The sequence below is a fragment of the Tenebrio molitor genome, chromosome 2 (genome assembly GCF_963966145.1).
Source record: "Tenebrio molitor chromosome 2, icTenMoli1.1, whole genome shotgun sequence".
Classification (NCBI taxonomy): Eukaryota; Metazoa; Arthropoda; class Insecta; order Coleoptera; family Tenebrionidae; genus Tenebrio; species Tenebrio molitor.
The window spans coordinates 17332789-17347076 of record NC_091047.1 but is presented as its reverse complement, the minus strand read 5'-3'; the positions used below and the strand labels follow the sequence as shown (position 1 = coordinate 17347076).

Below are 14288 nucleotides of genomic sequence, written 5' to 3'. Positions count from 1 at the left end.
AAAAAATCTTCCAACTTTGTTCCAAAAATGGTTTGAATATTTTTATCGGAACAAAAGTTAACAGGGGGTTGAAAAATTAGCATGAAAAACCCTATGGCCAGTCTTAAAAAAACTCACTGTATACAGTTTGGTCTTTTTCAGTATTTTTAAGAAATATAAACTTCGCTGAGTCGGCTAATCCTTGAAGATAAGAAGAAGCACCAACCACATATCTGTTTCTATCAATAGATGAGCTATCACTGATAAACAGTTTTTTATTTGTCAGTCAACATCTTCACATCAAAAGCAACAAATGATGAACCTCTCCTGTACTGACCACACACGGTAAAATAGTTATTTGTATTTTTTATGTCGACTTCTGTGTAAATTTGTTAAGTACATAAAATTAACCTACAGGTGCGTCCTAAAAAACACCGCAAGCCATAACGGGCTCGATTTAAATAAAACAAAAACTGGAATAAATCACTTTAAAGACACTATAAGCACAACACAGATATTTTTTTTTTGAAGAAGTCATTCAAGGTCAGATGATAGTCAACTTTGTTTTTTCAAATACATAGCTTGGTATATTTTTTTATTCCGATTTCGAAAGAGATTATTTTTCTTAATCCAACGATATGCCACATGTTAGAATGCATTTAACAGTCATGGTTAGAAAATACGTCTTCCGTCGACAAAAACCTCCCTTCCGGCGAAAAACAACAAGGCTTTTGTTTTTGTTGGTAACACAAATTAATAAACAAATGGATTTAAAAAATCGTTTTAGAAACGACTCCAGCAGTGATATTGACTACAGTGTGAAAACAATTTGGAATACAACAGCTAAATTGTTGCAGGAAAAGTGTTGACGCCTATTTAGAGAGGGGGGCAACCACCCTCATCGCTCACCCCCGACTTGTAACTTGTAAGCAGTCGCGTGAGTCGCTTGTAACAAGACAAACAGTCCTAAAATAAACGTCTGCACCTTAAATAGTTGCATTTTGTATTACTGGTCCTTCGAAAATAACGCCACAAAAAGTGCTACGATGAATACAGGGTGTTAGATAAACATCCGGCCAAACTTTAACCGCGAGCTACTTACTGGCTTCATGTAGAACTCGGAAAAAATATTTAAAAAATTCTGTATATCATATTTTATAAAACATACACCAATGCGGTTTCCTTGTTTTAAAGCATATTTCCTAGAGGTTACTTCGCATTGGCGTACCTACGTTTTATAAAATATGATATACAGGATGTATTTTTAAAATATGCCGAAATTTTACCTACGAGGCTGTGGGACAACGTAGAAGACTAAAAGCACTTAAAAAAAAATTGTACCTCAAAAATTAAATGTCAAGTTATTTTTTGACATAGAATTTTTTAAATATTTTTTCCGAGTTCTACATGAAGCCAGTAGCTCGCGGTTAAAGTTTGGCAGGACATTTACCTAACACCCTGTATAAACTAACCTTTAATCCGTTTTGTGATGTTGTTCCGAATGTTTGTTGGAATTGTTCATTCGGGAATTTGTCTAGCCAAATATAACTCGACTTTTTTTTTCGGAAAATTTTGACTTTATGACGAAAAGTTTGTTGCTTGGCAATAATCACGAGCACGAGACCCGATAGAGTCGAGTGGTTTTGCCTAAAGCAACAAACTTTGAGTAAAAATGAGAAGTCTTGTGACATTGTATCTGAAAAAAATTCCAATAATGCTTTTTATTTATTTATTTTTGCGGTTACTGTCAATTGCATTCTAACATGTGGCATATCGTTGGATTCAGAAAAATAATCTCTTTCAAAATCGGAATAAAAAAATATACCAAGCTATTTGAAAAAACAAAGTTGACTATCATCTAACCTTGAATGACTTTTTGAAAAAAAATTAATCTATGTTATGCTTCTAGTGTCTTTAAAGTAATTTATTCTAGTTTTTGTTTTATTTAAATCGAGCCATAAATAACGGAGATATGGCTTGCGGCGTTTTTTAGGACGCACCCTGTATATGTATTTGTTTAAATGTTTGCTTTTAGGGATTTTTTATGTTGCCAAAATCTAAACATTTGAATTTTAAAATCAACATCTCTTGTGTCTTGACATTTATCGTAACCTAAAAAATCTCCTCTCACCTTTTTATCACTTTGTACACAAATTCAATTACACTCACATGCTAAAATAAGCTATTTGTTATGTTATGTTAAATGAGCGTTTAGGCCCAAAAATGTGCAACACAAGAGTGACATAAAAAAGCTCTTCTTTTTGTCGGCCTAGTCCTGAAATGTTGTTTTCAGACTCAAACTTCACTGAGGGAGGAAATGATACACTCTTTACTCTTGGCGGAGGTCCAAACAACATATTAAAAATTAGAACTACATGATCTTTTGCAAGGTCGAATGTTTATACTGGGTGCCCCAAAATTCGCGGAACAACTCAATGGGGCAATGTCAACTCATGTTAGAAAATAATGGGAAGAATAATAAAAAAATTCAATACCTCTTAGATTTGAAGATATGGGGGCTCAAAAGGCGCAGCTTTGATCTCATTTATTTTAAATATTAAAAAAGATTTTGACTATTTGTCTTTTACCAGCCAGTGGCATAATAATTCTCAACGATTGTGATCAGGTTTGCAATTATTTTCTTCCTTATTTCCAGCATTTCCAAGTAGTAATTTTATGTCCGTTTTACTTCAAATAACGTACGGCAACATTGCTTTGATTTTTCTCTCTCATTTCCATGGATACAACAAAAAAGAAATATTTGCAGACTATTGGGATACATGGAATGTTTTTAAATGTTGTCACATTTAGTGTAACGAATAGGTCCATAATTTCTACAAAAAAGAAGATTGATTTTTTTAAACATTTTTACCTGATATTTAAATGACTGCTTAACAACGTACCTACTGCGAATCTGTTCCGCGAATTTTGGGGCACCCAGTATTGACTGGACTAAATATAAGTCACTATTTTCTACCGGTATTGATTGAATTTATTTTACTGCACTTAACGCAACATTTCCACGTTGTGAGGACCTTGATCATAGATGACTTGCGTGGTAAGAGTATATTAATCGCCAAAGAATATTTGTCTATTTGCTTAACCTAACAAAAAATTAAAACAACGTGTCAAAATGGATCGACTAAAAATGCAAAGTACTTTTTCATTATTATTTGTATTTCAATTTGCGTAACTGTTAAAGCTAACATTTTCACTCTATGTCCATCATACCTACTTACTTAATTCCGCATTTCTTACTTGTAGGAGTCGGAGATTGTAAAAGTGCCTGCGTCATAGCAACAGTCAGTCAGCAGTCAGCGTGTCCTTAATGGCAAACACTATCTGTAATAAATGTGGGTTGAGACATTCCGTGTATCTTTTCTGCATTTCTTTAGCAAAATCTTCAACAAGGCTTTACAATAATGTGTCACTACTTATCTATTTTATTTTGCATCAAGAAACGTCTCCACGTCTCTTTAATTTAAATCTCTTGACAGACAATGGCAAGTCAAAATGTGAAAACAAAGTCATTATTCACTGTTACACAAATCTCGATATCGACAATAAAATGTACGTTAGCCAAATAAAACTGAATTGTAATGTAATCATCAATAATTCGTGTTAGATAAAAAGTTGCCCAACAATAAAATGGAACCGTTTGACATTTAACGGGAAAAGGTTGTTGCGAAATGGTGTACGGTACGTTAACGTTTATGGGTAATCACATACGTTCAACATTGTCTTGTTTAAATTATAATTACTAACTGAAAGTTTAAAAGACGCAATTTAAAGATTTTCTAGTTTGTAAGTTGACCTGTTTTAGTTTCTCGATACCTCACACAAAATTCCCATGAAGTCATTTTAAAATTTGTTTTCAGCTACCTACTCACGTGCTTCACAATTGGGTGTGTGGGTGGATTGTTCCGAATTATAATAAATTAATGATTTAGAATAATAGATCGTTATTATGTAGAATTTGACTGCAATTTAAACGTATTAATATCGTTCCTTAAGGCGAAGAGCAACAAGGAACGTTATTGGTTCATTTAATTTTAATCAGCTAATATAACCTCGGACTGTTACTGCATAATTATCATAACCGTACCGTTATTACGTATTGTAAAAAATTGATTATTGCAGACTGCACCTCGTTCACTTGCATTACATAATGACTTTCGTTGCAATCATTAAAATAAATTCTTATTAAATGTTATTGTTTGAGTACAATACGTCGTGGTGTCCTGTTATAGTCGTCTATAAATCAGTGCACAAGTACCTACTGTACTATCAGTTACAGTTAAAAAACAAACAAAACATTTTTACAAATACCGACTTGTACATACTGTCGCGAGCAAAAAAAAAAACTGGTCGTCAAAATCATGCTTTGACGCAATGGAAAATGCTCCATTGTAAAACGGTCTTAAATATCATAACCTATCAACATGTTGTATGACATTAATTGACATTGATTAATTAATTTTTTGACACTTTGTTGACGTGGGTATAATCAGGCAGGGAAATTTTTTAATTTGTGACAATCTAACCAAATTTTGAAATGACATTGACGACCAGAATTTGTTGCTCGCGACAGTACATAATTGTATTTCTATGGAATAAATGAGAAGAAAATTTAATATCAGTCCACTCTCTAGTGTAAATTTTTGAAGATTACGTGGCGTAAGTCGTGTATGGGGAAAATATTATTGTAATTAACACGTTAATTAAAGCGCATCAAATATCAAAAACATTATCAAGGTCCAAAAAGTGCATCTTTTTCGTCCGAGTGTGCGTTTTCTAGTCGAGGCGCAGAAGAGACTTGAAAACAGACGAGGACAAAAGGCACTTTTTTTGAAAAACATGAATTAATAATTGTAAATTTTGAAGATATCTTTGACAGATGACAAGTTAAGTACCTACATAAACTAAAAAATTTATATCGGGTGTGTCAAAAAGGTCGGACACCAAAGAAGGTACCTACACAACGAATATCCCTAAATCCTAGGGAGTAATTTATTTTTGACACGATAGTATACTATTCAATATTCCGATTTGTTTTTCTTTTGGTTTCAAAAAAGTGCATCATGGATGTCTTTTCAATTTGCCGTTTAAGTTTGTTGTTATCAAAATTAGGTACTTTACCGATATTGATCTATCGAAATATTCAGCTATGTAAGGATTTTTTTTCTACAGGTCACTATAAAATATTGTATAGTGCGGGAATTCCTTTTTCGTTTTTATGGCAGGGACCATGGTGTAAACGTTAAAGACTTAAGTACCACAAACCATTAGGCTGTAAATATCTGCACCCCTTCGAACACAAGCGAATAGATGAACTATATTATTTATGGCAGCCCAGTCTAATGGTTTGTGGTACTTTGGTATTGTTGTAGTATTTATGGTTTACACCATGGTCCCTGCCATAAACGCGAAAAAGGAATTCCCGCACTATTACCATCGTGGGTTGGTGGCTTAGTTGAATGTGCCGCAAGCTTCATAACATGATAGTCACCTATCGTCGATAGGTGGCGCTCCTGGTGGAAGTGGAAATCTGTCTACTAATTTGTCTAACGTTGCGAGACAGGCGGCACATCCAAAGTTTGTGTGGGTTTTCAACGCCAACTACGATGGTACCTACAATATTTTATAATGACCCTGTATAATTGATTCAAAAAATTGGTATTCACGCACAGTTATCTATTTATGTGGCAACTGTGTGAGTGAGGTAGAGTTGACATTTGTATAACATTTCATAAGCGTGCATTTGATTTTTTTATACCATTACACGTTGACTTGACAATTTTCAAAATTGTGCGACTAGGTATGAACTGTCAAAGAAATGTCAATAAAGTTACTTGATGTTGAATTATCGTGAGTTAGTGCATTGCAATAATTTTAATAAAAAATCAAAGTAATAACTATTGTTTTGTTTTTTAATACGAGTCAATTTAAATTTACGCGTTATATGAAAACTAACTTTCAACGCGTGATAATTTAGTTGCTGTTCTGTCAACGAAAGTCTCTGTGGAAAAAAATTGACAACAATCTGGTGGTCATTAATATTTAGAAATAAAGGGGGATGGCGTTTCGTTGTGTTTGTCGTTGTAGAGCTTATTTCCTCGAGATGTATAATACATGGAGAGGAATTAAAAAACTGCGCCAAGAAAGAAAGAAAGAAAAGAGAAGGAACAACTATTCTTTAATCTTTTTATGATGCCTGTAGTACATATCCGCACCTTTGCATTTATATTCAATTGACAGATGATAGATTACACAATGAAAAGGTTAATAAAACTGACTATGTATATTTTTATTAAAAATTATTTAAAAGAGAAAAATCATATTTTATTGTACATACCATACCTACAAGAAGAGAGAATATAGTTCTGGTTTAGATATTTTTAAGTAAATAAAACTCCATTAGATAATTTATTAAGTGACTAATGTTTGCACGGTAGATTTTGAAGATAAAAACGCGTAAACATGCAATGCTACAACGATTGAATGGCGAACGGGTGTGTATTTAAAACGTGACCGCACATCTAACCATTTCAAACTAAAAATATTCAAGGCATAGATGTGTTCCGAATTGTTAATTTTGAATAGCAATCTACAATCTTACAAAGCATTGTCAATATCAATATTAATTTCAGTTGTCTCCAACTTTGCTGATTCACTAAGGCACGCCTGTTTCTACAGAAATGTCGCACCCTGTTTTACCATCAATATTTTAACTTACTCAATGATTTTTCTATTTCTCTAATATACCGTTGACAAATGCTTTCACTAATGAAGTAATGAATAAACAACGTTTAAAATAAGCTAACAAGCAGGAGTTAAAAAATATTTCCATTTTTATAAAGTACTATGTAATTACAAAAAAAAAATGAGTAAACTGATATTTTCCACTTCCTGTTTATCTGGTCGAGAGCAACAGTCTTTTATTTCAAAATTAATTATTATGAATAAACTTTAAGCCAATTATATGTATGTATATCTTTGCACGTATGATAGTATACGCGTTTATATTTTTTTATCTGGTTATATAGATAGTTCACATTTTTTTAGCAATTGTTGTTTTAGATAAGTTCCATTTTTCATTTCTATTCCAGAAAAGTAATTTGGTTAAAAGATATAATGCGCCAAAAAATAATAGTAAAATCTAGCAAAAAATTGCAAATATTTATTACTGTTAAGTGTACAACATTATTAAAACTCTCTCGTGTATTTATTGTGCTTCCTGTTCTTACTGATAAAAATTCGTTGAATATGTGATGAAACGTTTTTTTTAGAAAGATAGAGACATGAATTTTTAATCGAACATCAAAACAATTTATGAGTTATCTCCATCTACAAGAATTAAATCGTTATATGTGATAAAAAATAATGCAGTGATCGCCAAACGTTTGGAATAATGGAAATATTTTTTTCGCTGACCTTTTCAAAAAGAATTGTGTCAAAAAAGTAATTTTAATATCACCAAAGTAAAAGAACAAATTAAATGAACGTCCATAATGCACATGTAAAATACCTCCTACAACAATACATTACAATTAAGGATTTGTAATATGGGATTTATTGAGGAGCCTGTAGGCTCTCTGCATATCACCCCATTGGATTTTCTACGGAGTTATATCAAAAGCAAGATTTACTTCAATCAGTCAGCTACAATTGAGCAACTGAGGACAGAATCCAGGATGAAATGAAATGTTACATCTTCAGAATTCTAAAAATGATTAGTGTTCTGTCAAAAAAGAAAGTGATAGTAAGTTTGAACATTTACTTTTTCTATTTTACGCCTAAAATGAAGACATTATGAAGCTCGATTGGGTTCCACTTCGATACGGAACTTTTATTTTGAAAGGTTGGTGACATTAAACATTGATACTGTACTGTCAAATTTGAAACAATTTTATTTTTATTACACAATGTTCACAATTTACAGATACTTTCTCGTCAATCTCCCATGATTTCTTACGAAGCAGATTCAAAGTGGCTTCGGCTACATCACCAAGCGAGGTAAAAAAATTTTAGCCGTCACTATCTTGGCATTCACGTAAAGTGTAAATAATAAATAAACCTTTAGGAACAGTAACTCCACTTTCGATTCTTGTTATTTTGTGTTTTTCTTTTGCTTTCAAAATAGTAGTTTATTTGACGAGTTTGTGTGTAAATGGGCCCTTTTTTAGCACGAGTGGGCCATTTTAAAACGCGAGTGAAACGAGCGTTTTAAATGCCCACGAGTGCTAAAAAAGGCCCAATTTACACACGAACGAGTTGAATACAACGTTTTTTTGTTCGACGAGCCCCTTAAAGGCTCCAAATCGCTTAAAACCTTTAAAATTAGCTTGACGTTTCGTTTTGACAAGTTGTGACATTTATCAAAATCCGTTCACATAGGAGAAAATTCTCAAATTCTGACAGTGTCGAACAAAAAAAGTCCATTATGGATGTCTTTTCAATTTGCTGTTTTAGTTTGTTGATATCAAAATGAATTCGCTGGTATTGATTTATATTTGTGTAAACTTCTCAGAAATAGGACCAAAGGTAAAAGTGGGACATCAAATTTCTGTCAGTTTTGAAAAATTCGATGTAGTTCAAGCTTTATTGTCATTTTTTTTGACACTATTCCAGCTGACAGTTTAAAAATTTATTTTATACTCCTATTTTCCTCTTCCAAATGCCCTCTTCGTTTGATAAAGGTAGATTTTGATTGGAACTTTGTATTAAATAAATAATCACTACATGCTTACTTACAGTCATTCCCTACAACCTACAATACTTAATGACAGCGTCAATCAATTCAAAGTAGGGTTAGAATCAGGTAAGGGTCATTTCACATTAAAAGTCAAGACAATGACGTTGATGTCCCACTTTTTTTGCCCGCAATAGTATAATTGATTTCATATAAATGTTCATCAAGTGAGCTGTGCATTTGTAAAAGCACCTTTAATTTAGTTACATTACAAAAGTCACATTTATGAAGGTCATGTCCAATAAATCTTTACTTGGTAAAAATACAAAGACAAAAACAAAGAAGAATTACTTTAATTTAATCAGTAAAGAGACGTAACATTGCTTTTGAAATCAGCAATGTTAAAATGGACAAAAACTGAAAAATTAGTCAAATCGGGTTCGCGCAGAGCAAGCAACTTTGAAAGTCAAAGTCACTAGCTTTAGCTTTACTACCAACAGAAAATCAGATTTTCATGGCTTGCTTAGATGCACATTTATATGAAATTGAGTATACATGGGTATAAATTAATATTTGCTAGTCTATTCTACATATTTCTATTTAATAACGATGATGTCATTGCGGGAAACAGAAAGGGGCTCAAAAATGATAAGCTAAATGGGGAAAGAAAATATAACGGGCCTTCAAATAAATTTATATTTAGAGCAACCTATGGAAATTCAATTGTTTGCAACATTTTTCCAGCGTAGAAAATGACACAAGAAACGTCTGACATTTTAACGAAATAAAATTAGGTTAGAAAATATTTTTAATTTTTGTAGTGCATTCTCCCTATTCCCCCTCTACGGAATATGACAATATGAAATTGGGAAAAAGCTTACTATGTAACCTGTGTAACTCCGGCGAATAATTGGTTACCTACAAAAATTACTTTACACTGTTAACAGAATTAGAATGTCGCCTATGCCTACTCTAAATATATATTTATTTGAAGGCCCGATATTTCCAATTATGTATTATCCAATGGTTTCAAAACCTTTGGTGCTCACTGTATACCGATATCTTTATGAAATTAATATGTGTTCTTAATGTTTTTTATCCAACAACCGAACAAGCAATTGCTTTTTCCATTTTATAGTTTAATATTTAGTTTTATTGAAACTGGTATTGTCATATAAGTACAAAATACTTATCTGCAAAATTGCGCATATTTCTAATACCGCTGATTCTATTGGCATTAAAACAACAGATTTTGAATCCTCACTTAGAGCAATATTTTGTACAAAGAAACATTCAAATTGGTGCATTCTTGGTGCACGAAAGAAAATTCCACAAAATGAAAATATTTCCAAAACCAAACATCTGATTGCCACCAAAATCACTAGGTCTCGAGCCCTGACTGACACAAACATTTTTCCAAAAGAAAAATTCAAATCAGTGCATTTGCAATTGTGAATTAAAAATTTTTCACAGACTAGCAGAAAATAGTTATTTTCATATGAGTAGCGCTGTCAAATCACTTTTCATGTATGAGGCCGTATACCTAAAAACTGACAGCGCATGAATATTGAATAACGTTTTTCGTGTTCGTTTGAGCAAAGTTTTAAAAAACATTAATTATATTTGTAAATTTTGTTGGTTTTTGTTGGTTATTTTTGAGAGATGTCAAGTTAGGTATATAAACTGAAAGGTTTATACAGGGTTATTATAAATGATTGTAGTCCAAGTAGGCGTAAAAACTGAATGTAAAATTTATGGTTGCCGCTCCATATAAAAAACATCAAAATGATGTGAATCTGTGAGTACACACCGTTCACACACAGGAGTTAAATTGGGTGCAAAACAACTCAATATTTTTAGAATTGGTTGCAAAACAACTTAATGTTTTTGGATTCAATCGTTAATTTAAAAAAAAATAAATAAAATTTTCATTACCTCACTTTTCACCTACTAAAAAATCACAGTGACAGCGACAAAAATTTCATAACATCGGCATAGCCTGCTTCGACTACAATCATTTAGAATAACCCTGTATATTTAGTTATTATACCACTTTCCACGTTATGTATCTCGGGAAACGAACACGAAAACAAAATTTTTCACCCCACACCATACTTCCATTTCGTTACGAAACATGTAAAATTAGTTGAATTATTACAGTTTTAAACTCTTTGAAACACAGTTATTGCATTGAATTATGTTGTTTCTTAGTTCTGTGTTTACTCTATGCAGAAAACTGCAATATGACGAAACTTTCAAACTCATTTAGGTATTTGAAATCAAAGACGAATAATGTTTTTCAGCTATTAATGATCAAACAGGCTACCCTACAAGTTGATGTTATTGACTCCTTTATGTGTTGGATGTAGATATGAACAACTACTACGGCGTACACTCCCAAAATCAATTAGTATTTGGATAATTTTCAATTCATTGTATGTATTTGATATGTCACATCATATCGATAAATTAGATTACGAATAATTTCATGGCATTTTTAGATACAATTTCCTTTATATTAATCAGAGAAGAATTGCTACATCATGGATTTTAATACAGATTTGCATTTTTATAATGATTATTATAAAAAAAAACTTGAGCAACATCTGTTGTTACACAAAGGATATTATTTGCAGCTAGTATTGCAAAGTGATATAAAAATATCCTTGATTCAGTTTGTTATTCCCAAATATAAGCATTACATTGTATTTTATTTCTCATTTAGCTTTTATTTATGTAGATTTATTGATAAATAACATATAATATGTAAACTAAACATAAAAAACTACTTAAATAATTATAGTACAATAAACACGATTCTACTCGTAAAAAAATATTCATTTGACAAAGTCATTCATGAATCAAAATGAAAAATATAAACAATTTAATAATATAACTGTACAAGCACGTTAAACACGTGTAATGTATGATTTAAGTTTTTTTGTTAAGGTTTGGAACATATTTTAAGTTTTATGTTGGAATATATCCTGTTCACGTTGGATTGAACATCAGTGGTGCAAATCGCACACATTTGGTATTAACTTTCATATGAGTTGTCATAGTAACAGGTCAGGTCATTTGCACCACTGATGTTCATTTCAACGTGAACAGATATTACGCGATTTTCAAACTGAAATGTCAAATGAAAAGTCAAATAAAACAAAGTTGTCATGATTAAAGTTTACTTCAAAAGATGACCTATTGACAGTGACGTCAATTGCTCGAAAATGAACATATAAATAAATGCATCTAAAAGATGAAATACAAAATTAAAAAATATGTAAACATTTTAAACATGAAATTATTATTCACTAAATGTAAAAACTTTCAACCGGCATTGTTTCTTCCTTTCTTAAATTATATTGTAACTATCATTAAGATATTATTTTTAAATTAATTGAGTTTCACCTTCACTCCTAAAGAAAATAATCAGGCTGTAAAGTACCTGGTAGAAAATAAACTTATTTGATCATTAAATTTAGTTTTCCTTAGTAGATATTAATATCACCTAATAAAATAATAAGTAACAGCTTTCATTTCCTTGTAATTTGCTGATTGTTTTTAGCGGACACAATCAATAGACACACCGTTGAAACAGGCGAAAACTGCATTTTTTCCAACACGATGCACTCTGGAGGTTATTGCCCAGAAGCAATATGTTTCACAAAACACGTCGTTCCTCGTTTTGTTTTATTTTTACGACAAAGTACGTGCACATTTTGACAGACAGACACCAAAATGAGAAATTGTGACAGTTACGAAAATTTAGACCGTATGCCGAAAAAATAAATACAGATTGTCCTAAATACAGAATTGTCAGAAACCAATACTGTGACTGTCCTTTATTGGTTTGCGTTGTTTCCTGAAATGTCTCTTCGTCAAAATATGTGATATCGATTGGGACCTGTAATGATAACGTTTACCCCCCCAACTGCATAATCAGCTGCGATAACTAACAGGACATATAATTTGAAATATGCCTCGCAGAGATATAATGCAGTTTTTATCGATAATTTTTATCACTTCATCAGAGTGGATTTTTTAAGAGGAAAATTTAATAAAATCAATACAACAATCTGATTGTAATATTTCATTGATTAATAATAATAGTAATTTATCTATGCAATTTATTACGGACGTATAACATAATTTGGTACTGCAATTGTACCAAATAAAGACCAATCAAATTAATTTGCAATTGAGTTATCCATGAATCCGAAATCGTATGTCGTTACTTGAACTCCACGCTCCAAGAAACACAGGTTAGATCTCGACATATCAATCGCAAAGACATGCAGATTCAAATTCATGGATGACTCGATATGTATGTACCTAGTACTATCGCGGCCAAAATACATTGGTCGTCACTTTTTGACACTTCAAATGTAAATCAAGTATGTATTAATGTCAATATAATGACAATTTCAAATTATTCTTATCAAAAATATGGCATCTTCAGTTTTTGATAAATATAGAACCGTCTTATTTGCTTCTGAAGGGTTGTCTATGGGGCAAATTGATGTTGATCTTTTGGTTTTGAACTCTGCCTCCGGAGCTGGGATTTACCCCACTGACAGATTAAAATGATTTTGATAACACTAAAAAATAAGGTTAACCATCCTAAAGCTTGCTTTACAATTAAATATCATTAATGTCACATTGACGACCAAGTATTTTGGCCGCGATAGTACGTTACAAAAGCATTGACCCAAAATTAGTATCATTGACCAAAACCGTTATTTATGATTTGATTTTAGTGTAGTGACTTGGTTAGTCTCAGTGTTGTGATTCACGTAAAACGGAGGGGTAAAACATTCTTGTAGAATAAGTCAGTAGCATAGATTTGATTTAATCAACAACCCGGATGTGCTAAAATGCAAGTACCTACATGAAATATTTTTCCGCAAACATGCCAGTAATGGTACGGTCAACGCTCTCAAAAATGTTTTAGGTGAACTTTATGAACGAGAAAATAGTGTTGTCCAGCCAAAAATATTTGTAGTTCTGTTCTATTGATAATTGTTTTTATGTAAGAGCGGTTAAATGTCGATGAAATTGCTGTGACATTTCAGAAATTCGATATGGAAACCTGAACTTACAGTGTACTATCTCCAAGCGCTAAGGATTTTATAATATCCATTAAAATCGCACTGTTAACTTCACTCATAATTCAAATCACTCGTCATTTTTTCCTCATTGAAACATTGAATGGGTCAAATTCACTTCACAATTAACCACAAAACGAAAGTAAAGGTATTGATGAACAGTGCAATCCGAACAGCGTACCAGTTGATACTGAGCGCACCTTCCAGGTGCGAACCACACAGCAAACTAGCGTTGGTCCGGCGAGTTAGTCAACTCGTAGAGCGAGAACATGTCTGAGTAATCCCGAATTTCAGTGGTGGGCAAGTTATCGTCCCCGTCACCAGAGAAGAATGTGTTGAAGACCAACCTTGAACTCTTCTTCGCGACGACCAGGACAAATAATTAGAATTCGCTCAACGATGAGTCCGTAATTGCATAATAACAGTGCTAATTGGGAAAGGTGAACTTCGAATCGGGAAAAAGTTTGCATGCCGACTGTTTGACTGCCACAATACGTACTGGTTCTGTCATT

At 32.4% G+C, this 14288-nt stretch overlaps 1 protein-coding gene and 1 long non-coding RNA gene across 4 annotated transcripts in view; one reads left to right on the top strand and one right to left on the bottom strand.

Moving 5' to 3' along the window:
* Nucleotides 1-14101, bottom strand: part of sano (serrano) — a 51768-nt gene extending 37667 nt beyond the window's left edge. Inside the window, exons 1-2 of one of the 3 annotated variants that reach the window (XM_069037561.1) lie at nt 13771-14101; nt 3219-3321 (exon numbers count right to left, since the gene is read on the bottom strand). The gene's annotated coding sequence lies outside the window, so the exon portion shown is untranslated. The remainder of the gene's footprint in view (nt 1-3218; nt 3322-13770) is intronic. The other 2 variants (XM_069037562.1, XM_069037560.1) reach the window with 2 other exon arrangements.
* On the top strand, nt 3021-3648 carry LOC138123047 (uncharacterized). The gene is made up of 2 exons (XR_011156690.1): nt 3021-3129; nt 3244-3648. It is a non-coding gene; the product is annotated as an uncharacterized lncRNA (long non-coding RNA).
* Nucleotides 14102-14288: the final 187 nt, after the last annotated feature.